Here is a 13,705-nt window from a genome sequence, read left to right on the forward strand (position 1 = left end):
CTACGAAACAAGAATACACGAAACATAATTCTACTGTTTGATAAGTTTCTAAATTTAAAAAGTTTGATAGTAATATTCATTCAACTGAATTTCTGTGAAATATGTTTCAACCAAGTAAATAGTCTATGAAACAATAATATTGAAACTGAAAGTATATGAACCAAATAATATATGAAATAATTTCTGAGAAACGATATTCTATGAAATTTCTGTATGTGAAATAGGGTGAGACCCTTTCGCTTGCACGGGACTCAAAATAAGCACTCGAAGAACTATCAAACTTTGATGTCTTGTTATACAAATAACTATTTTTTTTTCTTGTTATTTTTTTAGATATTGAACCTTATGGTTATGGTTTTTAATTAAAATTGTACCTACTTTAAAACTCAAAGAAAACCTACCTACACCTATACGATACATTTTGAAACCCAGAATAAACTAAACACATAATCACAAAATTTAAACTTAAATAAATTTAACAAAATCTTTAACGAATACAACAAAACACTAGTGTATGTTAGCCCTAGGCAATCACTCCGTGCCATATATTTCGGAACCAATAAAATGAAGTTATAGTTCTGCCCAAGCTGAGAGTATTGAAGGTAACTCGATACGGATCCATTTATATAACCTTATACGTATTTCGAAAGACATAGGAATATTTGTCTATGTCTATAACTTTTTTATCTGTAAGACGGAGCCTTCTAAGAAACAAAGACCGGATGATTGATTGCAGTTCTTGCAGAAAGGTATAATAGCAGTGTCTGTTTTAGCAATATAAATTATATATAATTATAAAGAGTGAAGTCAGTTACACATCTGTTTTACCAATTTATAAAACTAAAGTAATCAAATGTTTAGGTTAGTGTCACCTTGCATACGTCAAACCTTGCCAAGCAAAATGAAATTTTATTTTGTCAACACAAAGTTCAAATTAGAATGGAACAGGAGGCCTTTTTATAGGTCTCTGGGCGGCTAGAGGATATAACCTTTTTCAGAATTGTGCACAGTATATAATACGTCTAACAAGCAGCAATTCACAATTACCTATTGTTATTTAAAATATATATGTAGAGTCTCAGAATTAACTATAAATTGTAGACTAAATGAAAACCTAGAAATTAATTTCACCTTTACAATTCAATCATCTTCCTCGCGTTGTCCCGGCATTTTGCCACGGCTCATGGGAGCCTGGGGTCCGCTTGGCAACTAATCCCAGTAATTGGCGTGGGCACTAGTTTTTACGAAAGCGACTGCCATCTGACCTTCCAACCCAGAGGGTAAACTAGGCCCGTATTGGGATTAGTCCGGTTTCCTCACGATGTTTTCCTTCACCGAAAAGCGACTGGTAAATATCAAAAGAATAATCATTTATTACAAACAAGATATATACAGTGTATTACAAAAAAACTGTCAACCTTCTGTCTGTCACTTTGCACAGCGATATTTTTGGCTTATTTTTCAAATTATACATGGCTCTTGATGCCTACAACTGCTTTTATTTTATCAAAAAACATCAGATTACTGTGCAATAGTGTGGGGAGACCCAGTACTGAACAAATAATAACATATCTTTTTGTTTCAGACGTTGCGGTCTTGCACGGCTACGTCGTGTCGCCCTGACGGCCGATGTCAACGTTTACAACGAACTGTATAATATTGTAATTTTAGTGAATCTTGTTATATTGTGTTTGTTGTATATCTATTAATTATATTAAATAATAGTATAGGAATTAAATGTGCTTTATTTGATAGATAGCTAAATCAATAAGTCAAGTGAACTCAAATATGACAGTCTTCTTAGTCATCGATATATAAACCATGAAGGTCTAACACTCTCCCTCGTTAATGAATTCAAGGTCAGGTTAGAGATTGAGACGTGTTGGTGCTTTTCTATTTCTTGTACTCCGGCGTAGCACGGGCTCTGTAGAGTTCTCAACCGTCTCTGGCATGGTAGTTGCCTGTGCTTTATCTAGGGTTTGAGGTTCTGGTTGTACGTCCATAGGTAGAGGTAAGGTTCCTAAATCAGACACACCACTTTGCCTTGTACTTGGGCTAGGTACAGTCTGCGCATCATTAACACATTCAGGAGGTCCAGTTGTTTCTACATCCGGTTGATCTGGTGTAGCTATGTTTGTCGGAGAACTTGGCCTGGGTAAGTAGACGTATGGAACATTCCCGCTGTATGAAGTCTTTTTAATTTGATCTGTATGTCTCTGGTGTAATTTTCCTTCTACTTCCACCTCGTAGTGGAGCTTCCCTTTTCTTTCTGTAACTGTTCCGAATTTCCACTTGTTGTCGTCGTACATTCTTATTTGAACAGTATCACCTCTTCTGAATTCTTTTTTTACAATCTTGTTATCATTATCATTTTTCATTCTTATCTCTGGTACTCTCTTGACTAAGTCTATTCTAGTTCTATACAATCTTTTAAACATCATTTCTGCAGGGCTCAAACCCGTAGCGCTGTTTGGTGTCTTTCTGTACATCATAAGAAATCTGTGTAGTTTGTCATGTAATGTACCCTCTTCATTTGCCATTGCCTTCAGCTTTCGTTTTACCGTCTGTACGTATCTTTCTGCTTGGCCATTCGTAGAAGGATGAAAAGGAGCAGTAAATTTAGCCTGGATTCCATTTGATTTGAGAAATCTTTGCATTTCTTCTGACCGGAACTGTCTGCCGTTGTCTGAAACTTGCGTAATTGGTAGGCCAAATGTAGTATATAGCTTTTTAAGAATATTTATTGTTGCTGTTGATGTAATTGAATTTGTTGGTGTTACTTCTACCCACTTTGTATACGCATCCACAACAATAAGAAAATAATGATTCATAAACGGTCCGGCATAGTCTATGTGTACTCGACTCCATGGCTCTTTCGGATATTCCCAGGTATGTACTGGTACTTTGGTAGGATTTTTCTGCATCAAACAACATACTTTGCACTTCTTAACCGTATTTTCTATGTCCGTATCAATATGTTTCCACCAAATATAGCTTCTGGCTAAAGCTTTCATTTTAACAATGCCTGTATGAGCCGTATGAAGCTCTTCTAATATTTGAGGTTGTAGCTTCTTAGGTATGACAATTCTTATGCCATAGAAAATGCATCCATTTTGCAGTGAGAATTCATGAAGTCGGTTAGGGTCGTCTCTACCCGATTGTATATCCATGTAAAGCTTTTGTAGCTCTGAGTCCTTCATTGTAGCGTCTTTTATTTCTTGTAAGGTTATTGGTATCTCTGATATTTGATTTAAGTAAAACGCGTCATCATCTGTAAGTGTATCTTTTGCTGTATCTGTAGGATTAGGTAGTCTTGAAAAATAATCGGCATTTGCATGTTCAGTTGTCTTCCTAAGCTTTATATTGTAATCGAACCCCGCTAAAAAATTTGCATAGTGTACTAGTCTGATAGCAGTAGTAGCAGGTGTCGCTTTTTCAGGGTGTAGTATTCGTGCTAATGGTTGATTGTCGATGATCAATGTAATTTTTCGTCCATAGCAGTATTGGAAAAATTTCTTAAGTCCCCATATCAGTGCTGCCGCTTCTTTATCTAGCTGACTGTACCCTTTTTCCGCTTTAGATAGAGATCTTGACGCGAAAGCGATAGGTCGTTCAGTATTGTCCGGCATAATGTGCGATAAAACCGCTCCAAATCCTGTAGGAGACGCATCAGTGGCAAGTGTCACTTTTAAGTTGGCATGGAATGGTATTAATACTTTATCTCCGCATATCTCTTCCTTTAATTCATTAAAAACCTTTTCGCATTCTTTTGACCACACAAACTTGGTATCTTTTTGCAACAGCTTGTAAAGTGGATTTAGTTTTGAAGCAAGATTGGGAATAAATTGTTGGTAATAATTAATCATTCCAAGAAAAGTACGAAGCGATGAAACGTCTGTAGGCCGTGTACTATTTCTAATATCGTTTACCTTATCTTGCATTGGATGGAGGCCTTTTTCGTTTATTGTGTGTCCCAAGTATGTAATTGACTTTTGGAAAAATTGACATTTCTTTTTATTTACATGTAATCCGCATTCTTGTAATTTTTGGAATACCGCCTCGATCCTCTGTAGTAGTTCTGTATAAGTGCGTCCTTGTATGGCAATGTCATCGAAAAACCAGGCTGTACCTTTCATTCCTTGCAGGGTTTGGTCCATGTATCGTTGCCAGATGTTCGGCGCTATTTTCACCCCAAACATTAACCTCTTCACCTTGTAAGTGCCTTTGCATGTACTAATAGCTTGCATTGCGGCTGTTTCTTCATTCGTCGTCATATGTAAGTATGCCTGATTAATGTCTAGCGTGCAAAAGTATTTCCCGCCGCTAAGTTTCGAAAATACCTCTTCTATTCTAGGGATCGGATAGCTGTCATCTTCCAGGTTCTTATTTAATGTAGCCCTAAAGTCTGCGCATAAGCGTACCTTGCCAGTTGGTTTAATCACAGGAACTACTGGTGTGCCCCACTGAGAGTACGTTACTTTTTCTATTATACCTTCTTCTTCTAATCGGTCTATTTCTGCTTCAACCTGGTCTTTGAGAGCAAATGGTACTGGACGTGGCTTCAGAAATATAGGTATAGATCCTTCTTTTAACTTAAATGCAACTTTAAAGTTTTTTATTTCTCCCACTTTTTCCGAAAATAGCTCTTCATGATCTTGTATTAATTTGTTCAGTTTATCTTTAAATTCTTTCTCTGTAATATCTTCTTCCGTAATTGTTTTTATATTAAAGTCTATATTTAGCGCTCTCAGCCATTCTCTTCCAACAACTGTGTCTACGTCATCATTGATTACGAATATTCTTCCCACAATCTCTTTATTTTTGTATATGATTTTGACTTTGCAGATTCCGATAGGTTCCATTATTTGTTTGTTGTATGCACGCAGTTTTATGAGTGTATTTTGAAGCTTCACGTTTTTAAAATTCTTTTCATAGTATTCTTTAGAGCATGTAGTAACTGCAGCTCCTGTATCCATTTCAATAGTATGCATTTTCCCATTTATCTGTAGTGTAATGTTGAATTTGTCTGTAGATGAATTATTATGTATTTTCTTTATTTCGTATATTTCTTCTTCACTTTCGTAGAATGATAGGTTATCCATATGTAGTTGTTTTTGGTCTTTGAAACAGACTGACTGTACATGTCCCTTGGTGTAGCATTTCTTGCAGTATAATTTATTTCTCAGCTTACATTGATTAGCTTTATGGTTTTCTTTTCCGCATCGGAAGCAAGTGATGTTTTCCTTCGTATTACTATTTCCGTTGTATGTATTTTTATTTTCATTTTGTGTATTCGCATCTCTAGTATATGTATTTCTGTTTTCATTGTATGTACTTGTATTACCATTGAACGTACTATTTCTGTATCTATTCTTTATTGATATTTTGTTTATGTTAGGCTCTATTTCTTGTCCCATTTCTTTCGTTTCAGATTTGGAAGTTTCTATAGCCAAGGCAATCTTGATTATGTCATCAAACTTTGTAGCAGGAGATTCTTGTAGCAGTTTTTCTTTAATTTCAGAGCTTCGTAGTCCGCGTATGAATTGGACACGTAGGTGTGTGTCAAATGTTGTTTTGTTGCAATTATGGCATATGAAATTGCATTTACCTCCTATTTCTTTGAGTCCGGCTACGTAATTGGCAATACTTTCGCCTTCATTCTGTAATCTCAAGCCAAACTTGTGTTGTTGTGCTACTTCACCGGGTTCGGGTGCAATTTGATTTTTCAGTATCTTCACTAGGTCGTCGTAAGACTTTGATTCAGGTGTATTCGGTGCTGTTATATTTTTCAACACTTGGTAGTATTTCGGCCCGATGCAGTTTAAGAAAATTTGTAACTTTATATTTGCATCCGTAACGCCTTTAAGAGTAATGTAATTTTGTAGCCGTTGTAAATAACTATCAAATGATTCGTGTAATTCATCGTAAGGTTGGAGTGTAATTCCGCTTACTGGTTTTGTATTGGCGCTTTGGTTAAGTAATGCGCTTTGCAAAATTATTTGTTGGCTTTGCATACCTTTCATGGTTTCCATCATCTCAGTGAGAACTTCTGCTAGCTTTTCCATTGTAAAGGAAATAGTCACCTAGCTGTAGTTTGAGGTACCGCGGATATAACTTCGCGTGGAATCGTATTTTTATTCAATCATAACTCGTCGCCATTCTGTTGTATATCTATTAATTATATTAAATAATAGTATAGGAATTAAATGTGCTTTATTTGATAGATAGCTAAATCAATAAGTCAAGTGAACTCAAATATGACAGTCTTCTTAGTCATCGATATATAAACCATGAAGGTCTAACAGTGTTTAAGTTTTTTGTGTTTTAATTACTACTGGGTACTGTTCCGGTAAGTGGATGCATGCCGCAACTCAATCAGGCGATGGCACGTCATATCTAAATTTTAATTGTGTACAATGCGATAACTCTTTAAAAACGCAGAGAGGCCTCAATATTCATATTTCCAAAAAACACCGTCTATGTATCAGCCAAAATGACGCCGCTCTAAATTTAGGCCCATCCTCTTTGTCCACCCCCCTTTCTGACCAACCAAATTCTATCCCTTTCCATTTATACCTCAGCGAACTTAAAAATAATGTGCCCGTTATTAAAAGAGTTCCGCGCGGCGCTAGGATCACGGTCGCTAACCACCTTTCAGGCCTACTTATAAAATGTGTGGAAAATAATCAAATTAATGATTGGCATAATCTTTTCCTTTTCTCATTCAGAACCCTTCATGCCAAAAAGGATAAGGCAATTTCTTTAACACAAAAAATCAAAAACAATTGCGTTTCGAATACAACTCCACACATTTCTCGACCTTCTGGATGTGCCTCATCCACTTTCAATAGAACTAAATTAATTGAAAGTAAAATTAGCGACGGCGATCTTAAAGGTGCCGCTCGTCTCCTTTTCACAAACGACGTGCTATCGCCAGATACTCCCGATACCCTCTCGGCCTTACGATCTAAACATCCCCCGGCTCCTTCAGTACCACATTTGTTTGCCCCGCCTACTGCTGACCAGGCCTGCCTTCAAATCGAAGGCAAAGATGTTATTGACGCCATATTTTCTTTCAAAACCGGTTCGGCGGCCGGCCTGGATGGGATCTCGCCCCAACATTTGAAGGATCTAATTTCTCATTCCGTGGGCGACGCAAGTGAGCAGCTTGTCTGTGCCCTTACTAAATTAATAAATTTTATGTTTTCAGGCAAAATTAACACTGAAATCGTCCCGATTCTATACGGGGCAAACCTGATCGCCCTAACCAAAAAGGACGGAGGGGTGAGACCCATTGCGGTGGGGTCTACTTTACGACGTCTGGCTTCAAAAATTGCGGTTAGACACGTTAGATCAAAATTGCAGTCCCTTTTTGAACCAATACAGCTAGGTTTCGGCACGAAAGGTGGGTGCGAGGCAGCCGTCCATGCCCTAAGGACCTACCTTTCTTTCGATGACTGCGAAATTGTTGTCAAAATTGACGTTAAAAATGCTTTTAATTCGGTTAGTAGAGACACTTTGCTGACAGAAGTTAAGGACAAATTCCGGAACTATACAATTACCTTTTCTTTTGCTATTCAGACTCATCTAAATTAATGTACAAGTCACATGAATTATCTTCTGAGGTTGGCTGTCAGCAGGGTGACCCTCTCGGGCCAGCAATTTTTAGCTTGGCAATAAATCCAATCATTAAAAAATTAAAATCAAAATTCAATGTCTGGTACTTAGATGACGGAACCCTAGGAGGCGACGTGAATACTGTGCTCTCTGATTTGTTTTTTATTAAGAGTAGTTTCGAAAATATTGGTTTAGAACTGAATTTCAGCAAATGCGAACTCTTTATTCAAAAATCTTCTTGTACTTTGACTGACTTACAAACCAAATTTGACGATCTGACTCCCAATATCAAATCAGTAGACAAGTATTCTCTTTGCCTCCTGGGTTCTCCTATATTCGAGGAATCATTTCCCCGTTTTATTTCTAACGCTATAACTAAATTCAAAAGTCACACGAATCGCTTACTCGAAATTAGCCCTCATTATGCTCTTGTGATTCTCAAATTCTGCCTTTTTGTCCCTAAATTTACATGTGTGCTCCGCTGTTGTCCTTTTTGGAAACATCAAAATTTATTGTCGCCTATAGATAATTTGATCAAAATTAGTTTAGAGACGATTCTAAACATTCAGCTAAGTGAGCCTTCCTGGTCTCAAGCGTCCCTCCCTATTCGGTTTGGAGGTTTAGGAATTCGCAAAATTTCCAGTGTGGCTTCCCCAGCCTTTTTGGCGTCCACTCATAGCACGTCTGGTCTCACAGGAAATATCTTAAGGGCTTTGCCCACAAACTGTGAGATTGCGGGCTTTGGGGATGCCAAAAATGCTTTTAAAATTGCTTGCCCAGGCAAACAATTTCCAGACAACCCAAATTCACAAAGGAGCTGGGATAATGTTTACTGTGATTTAGCTTACAATACTCTGCTAAACAACTGTACAGGTCCAGATCGCGCGAGGCTTTTGGCGGTCGGAGCCCGGGAAGCCGGTTACTGGCTACATGCCCATCCTTCGCCCAATACTGGTACTTTCTTGGATCCGGCCTCCCTTAGACTGGCGACTGGTTTGCGACTTGGGGTTTCGGTGTGTACGCCACACATATGCTCTTGTGGCACGGACGTGGACCGACTGGGACACCATGGATTATCTTGTCAAAAAAGTGCAGGACGCTTTTCGAGACATGCGTCGCTTAATGACATAATCCGTCGGTCTCTTGCCACCATCAATGTGCCTGCTCTTCTTGAGCCGACTGGTATTTTCAGAGACGATGGCAAGAGGCCCGATGGGGTGTCCTTAGTTCCTTGGAGCTTGGGACGGATGTTAGTGTGGGATGCTACCTGCGTAGACACACTGGCACCGTCCCACCTCCAACGGACTAATGTAAAAGCGGGCGGGGCGGCGGAAAGCGCCGAAATTTTAAAACGTAACAAATATAAGAGCCTCGGTAGAGAGTACCATTTTGTACCATTTGGAGTTGAAACTCTAGGTCCATGGGGTCCCAGCGCGCATAAGTTGTTCGCAGAAATCGCGAAGCGTCTGGTTGACGTAACTGGTGACCGAAGAGCTGGCGGCTACCTCGCACAACGTATCAGCATTGCGATACAGCGAGGAAATGTCGCCAGCATCCTTGGTACAATGCCTCAAGGGCCTATTTTAGATTTAAGCTAGTTTTTAATTTCTTTTAGTAATACACAATATCAAACGATATTTCGTACATAAGTTCCGAAAAACTCATTGGTACGAGCCGGGGTTCGAACCCGCGACCTCCGGATTGAAAGTCGCACGCTCTTACCGCTAGGCCACTAGCGCTTCTTTACAATTCAATGCTACGCAAAAAATGCTTCGAATGAAACTTTCTATTTGTCTTCAGAAGAGCAAAATCTTGTAAAAGTTCATAGTGAACCGAACTCAGCTCACTGTACGAGTATAGGTACAGGGTGAGCAATTGAAGTGGTACTATTCTACAGTGAGAGAAAAGCTGGGATTGATGAGATACGGAACTATGTTCTTATGAGTCGCGAAGTGGATAAAAAGTGGATTAAAAAAAAGTGGATAAAAAATATATAAGTCAGAACTAAATAAAAACCTATCAACCAATTTCGAATTTTAAACATTCAGATCCATGACATGCATGGTAAGATATTTTACTTTTAAAGCAACAAAAGTACTACATTTTTTAAATCTAGTAGAGTAGACGATATATTTCAAGATAGCATAACATTATTCAGAAACACGTCCGCAAAGCTGGACAGTTTTACCCTCCCACAGCAAACAACCGTCGTATTTCACATATCATCTTGATATATTCTTTTACTGAATCTAGCTCTCTAGCTAGCTTTTATAATAAATAAAAGAACACTAGCTATAGTGATGAATAAGCAACTTTTACGAGACTGTGACAATCTTATTATCTCCATTCGAATTGATATGTCGCTTTTTCGTTCTGAAATAGGCTTCATGACTAATTTTCATTTATGGTATCAATCGATCGGGTTTGTTTTTAGGATCAAATGTCTATATGGGACCCATTGCATTAAAGTAACACAAAAGTCAGTAATTGTAGTCAAAGGCCGCACTTCACTCGCGAAACGCCCTAAACAGAACGATAAGTGAACGTGACGTCAAGGTCTCTGGGAGCCCATCTTGTAGTATGGACAAAACAAGAAAATTGCGTTTTTGTCGGTGAAATGTTGCGTTTATGTAATTATATAGTTGCTATACAATATTTTTTTGGATGAAATGTAAGAAATCGAATGGTACCCTTACTTTTATCGTTTTTGGAAGTTAAAAAAAAACTTAAATTTTGAAACTTTCAAGTCCTGTATTTTTGTAATTTTTCAATATTTTATTTTAATATCCACATTATCGTGATAAATTCCTCGTTTGCTATCATCCAACAATATATTTAAAAAACTAACAAGCATAAATTATATTTTTCCGTATCGCCAAAATTATGTTAAGAATTTATAACCACTAATAGTTTTTGTGCATTAGTAGGTAAAGTCGAAGAATTCACAGTGGCAACAAATATGAAAGTCGCTAGAGACTACATAATATTGTCACTGTGGTAAAGTACAAAATGGGTGTAAGAATTGAAGGTCTGTCATTGATATCTAATGTAATTGGCATCAGATTTCATGCGATCACTTCAGAAAACGAAGCTTGTAATGAATTACTTGCGTTAATCACTTCTAATCGCGTAATTGCTAGTTTTATGGTGCCATAGCCGTCGAGCGACAATGTTCGTGTAAGGTTCGCGCGTTTTATGTGTTTCCGAAAATGCTTCCATAAAACGTAAAGTAACGGCAACCCAGACCTTTCCCGGGGTAATTTTTACATATACGTATTTAAGCTTTTAAATAGTTGGCTTTAAGTTTCTTAATTCGTTCGTGTTATTCCCCATGATGGCTAGGACAATGTAAATAATATATGAATAGGCGCGACTCGTCATTAACACCGTCTTAAGGGCTACAATGGACCCGGAGACCGCCATTGTTACGAACCCCTAAATATTATACACGTAGTCGGTAAATTTAGGAGTTCATTAGCAGAATAAATTGATGGGATGAATGTATACCTACCTACATAATAATCTTTTTCATTATTTTCTTTCTGTCCCCGAAAGAGTGACGGAGTGGTGTAATGTGGAGGCTATTATTATGATTGATACTTTTTAATAGAAATGTTAGTTTTTTTTATATGGCCCTAATTAGGTACCCATTTTTCATCAACATTTCTAATAATTAATTTCAAAGCTTTCAGTCACCTACTGATGCTTGTCTATGTAATGTTTGATATCAGTACATAAGGTACGTACATCAATGAACGCGTCTTGTTCCATCAAAACATATTCCATTTCATAAACCCCGTCATAGCCAGGCCCAACTATATCGAGATCTCTATTTCTTAAACGAACGGTCTCTGGGTCACTTCTTAAAAGTACTTATAGATAAAGCTACGTCGCTTTTCTGTCACCAGCAGTATCATGATAAATGGTTATTTTTATCGTCTGATTTTTTGTCCAACTGTCCTTCAAGTCTCCCCATAAATGCACTAAAAATGGACTGTACAAAACATATTCTTTGTAAAACAGGTACAATGGTATCTGTTACAGTATAATGTTAAATTTTACTAAGTAAAATTAACTACAGGACTTTCAAGTAAGTAAGTATTTCACTCATAAATATTCCAAGCTCAAGTCAAGATTGTTTCAAGCTATACAAGAACACGGACAATTTTGCCGAGCTAGATATTCGCGGGAAATCTCGTAAGATTTAGGTCAAGCAAGGCGGAAATAACTAAACTAATATTGGTGCATGTTCAACAGCGGAGCTGAGTTCCTGTTCTGGTCTATTTAACAAAAGATTAGGAATTAATTAAACATCCCAATCGCACAGGCCTACCATGAATAAAGAAGTGTTATTGGAGGGGTAGTTTCGATCGTATATTAGGTAAAGTATACGGTAGTATCGATTTGTAGAATAACTAAACAGTCTATAGGTACTGGCGCAATCTACGTAGGCTCCCTATTTTTGATTATCTAGTCATAAATAGGTACATAATTTAAAAGTCGTCTGCGAAAAGTAAAAATTATCTTAATAAAAAACCGGAACTCTGCCAGAACCTTCCACGAGCGGGCAGAATTCTTCGCATTCGACCTCCCAATTAGGCAGTGCATGTGAACCTTTTTGCCTTCCGTCCCTCATTACACGTTTTTGAATAGACCAGTGTAGCAGCAACTTTGGATCTAGAAACTCAATAAAGCTTTTCTTAGTAAGATAAATTATTTACGATATATTTTTATGTATGTTTTTAAGGCTTAACATAATGATATATTTACAAGATTGATGATCATTTCGATTCTGTCATCGAAAAATGGAAAGGTTTTTGCAGAAACGGTTTCTTGACCGGCATATCCAGCCATTAGCTGTCTCGAGTCCAGGCTCGAGTCCCGTTACATAACGCACCTGCCGCATGCCAATATTCGCACTCGTCGATCACCGGTACTTACTGCATCGATTATGTCACCTCTCCAGCTGACGGTTATTGCACAACGAACGTGTTAGCCGAACGCGCGATTCGCTATCGAGCCACTACGCGATCGCGCGAACGCACGCGCGATTAAATCGGTGTTACGTGGGGTTGGTGGAGGTTAGAGGCAAACTCACCGTGTGGATGGTTACATAAGTCGCGTGGCGGGAACGAGGACACGTGTGGCCCCTCCGGGGCTTGTGGCGCGACTAGCTCGGGCGCCGCCCGCGCCCATTGAGGCTCGCGGGGCGCCCGCCGCCGGCCACCCAGACGCGATTAGACAGCCTTCACGTGCGCTCTCAGCCGAGGGGCTAATAAACCTTACGCATTCATTCCACCATTGCACTTTATCGACAGATGCAATGTAATATATAACAGTTATTCTTTAATATTACATACATATTTTATATGTATGAAATCTAATAAATCCGATCACAACTGATTTTTATTTTTTATTTGTGTGAATCAAATTTGTCCGGCCAAAGTGGAGAAGACTGAGCAGGAAAGCGGACCCTGGCGCTTGGCCGGGAAAACGCTAGGTTGAAGAAGAAGATTTGTTTGAATCAAAAAAAAAACCGGCCAAGTGCGAGTTGGACTCGCGCACAGAGGGTTCCGCATCATCAACAAAAATAAAATAAAATAAATATTTAAAGGGGGCTCCCATACAACAAACACGATTTTTTTGCTCTATTTTTTGTTGAAATATTGATTGTTGTTATAGCGGCAACAGAGATACTTACATCATTTGTGCAAATTTCAACTGTCTAGCTATCGCGGTTCATGAGATACAGCCTGGTGACAGACGGACGGACGGACGGACGGACGGACGGACGGACGGACGGACAGCGAAGTCTTAGTAATAGGGTCCCGTTTTTTACCCTTTGGGTACGAAACCCTAAAAATACATACGACGTCTTTTAACTTAAATAAGTACACTTAACTTAGGTAGGTATAAAGTGATTAAGCAATGAAAAATGAATCGGATTTATTCTTACATGTGAAAATAAATACAAAGAACTGACTTACGGTCAAACATCCAGTGCTCGACATCATAATGCCCAGTAGATGTTACCCTGCTGTCACCTCTAAGGAGCTGCTAATAATACTATAATAAGTATATATAAGTT

The 13,705-nt window shown here is 38.3% G+C and overlaps 1 protein-coding gene across 8 annotated transcripts in view; it reads right to left on the bottom strand.

The window, feature by feature from the left end:
* The window catches only part of LOC134654957 (potassium/sodium hyperpolarization-activated cyclic nucleotide-gated channel 2), a 292,022-nt gene extending 279,157 nt beyond the window's left edge, over positions 1-12,865 (bottom strand). For 6 of the 8 annotated variants that reach the window (XM_063510396.1, XM_063510394.1, XM_063510404.1 and 3 more), the window contains exon 1: positions 12,716-12,865. The gene's annotated coding sequence lies outside the window, so the exon portion shown is untranslated. The other 2 variants (XM_063510392.1, XM_063510393.1) reach the window with 2 other exon arrangements.
* Positions 12,866-13,705: the final 840 nt, after the last annotated feature.

The sequence above is a fragment of the Cydia amplana genome, chromosome 16 (assembly GCF_948474715.1).
Source record: "Cydia amplana chromosome 16, ilCydAmpl1.1, whole genome shotgun sequence".
In the NCBI taxonomy this organism is placed as follows: Eukaryota; Metazoa; Arthropoda; class Insecta; order Lepidoptera; family Tortricidae; genus Cydia; species Cydia amplana.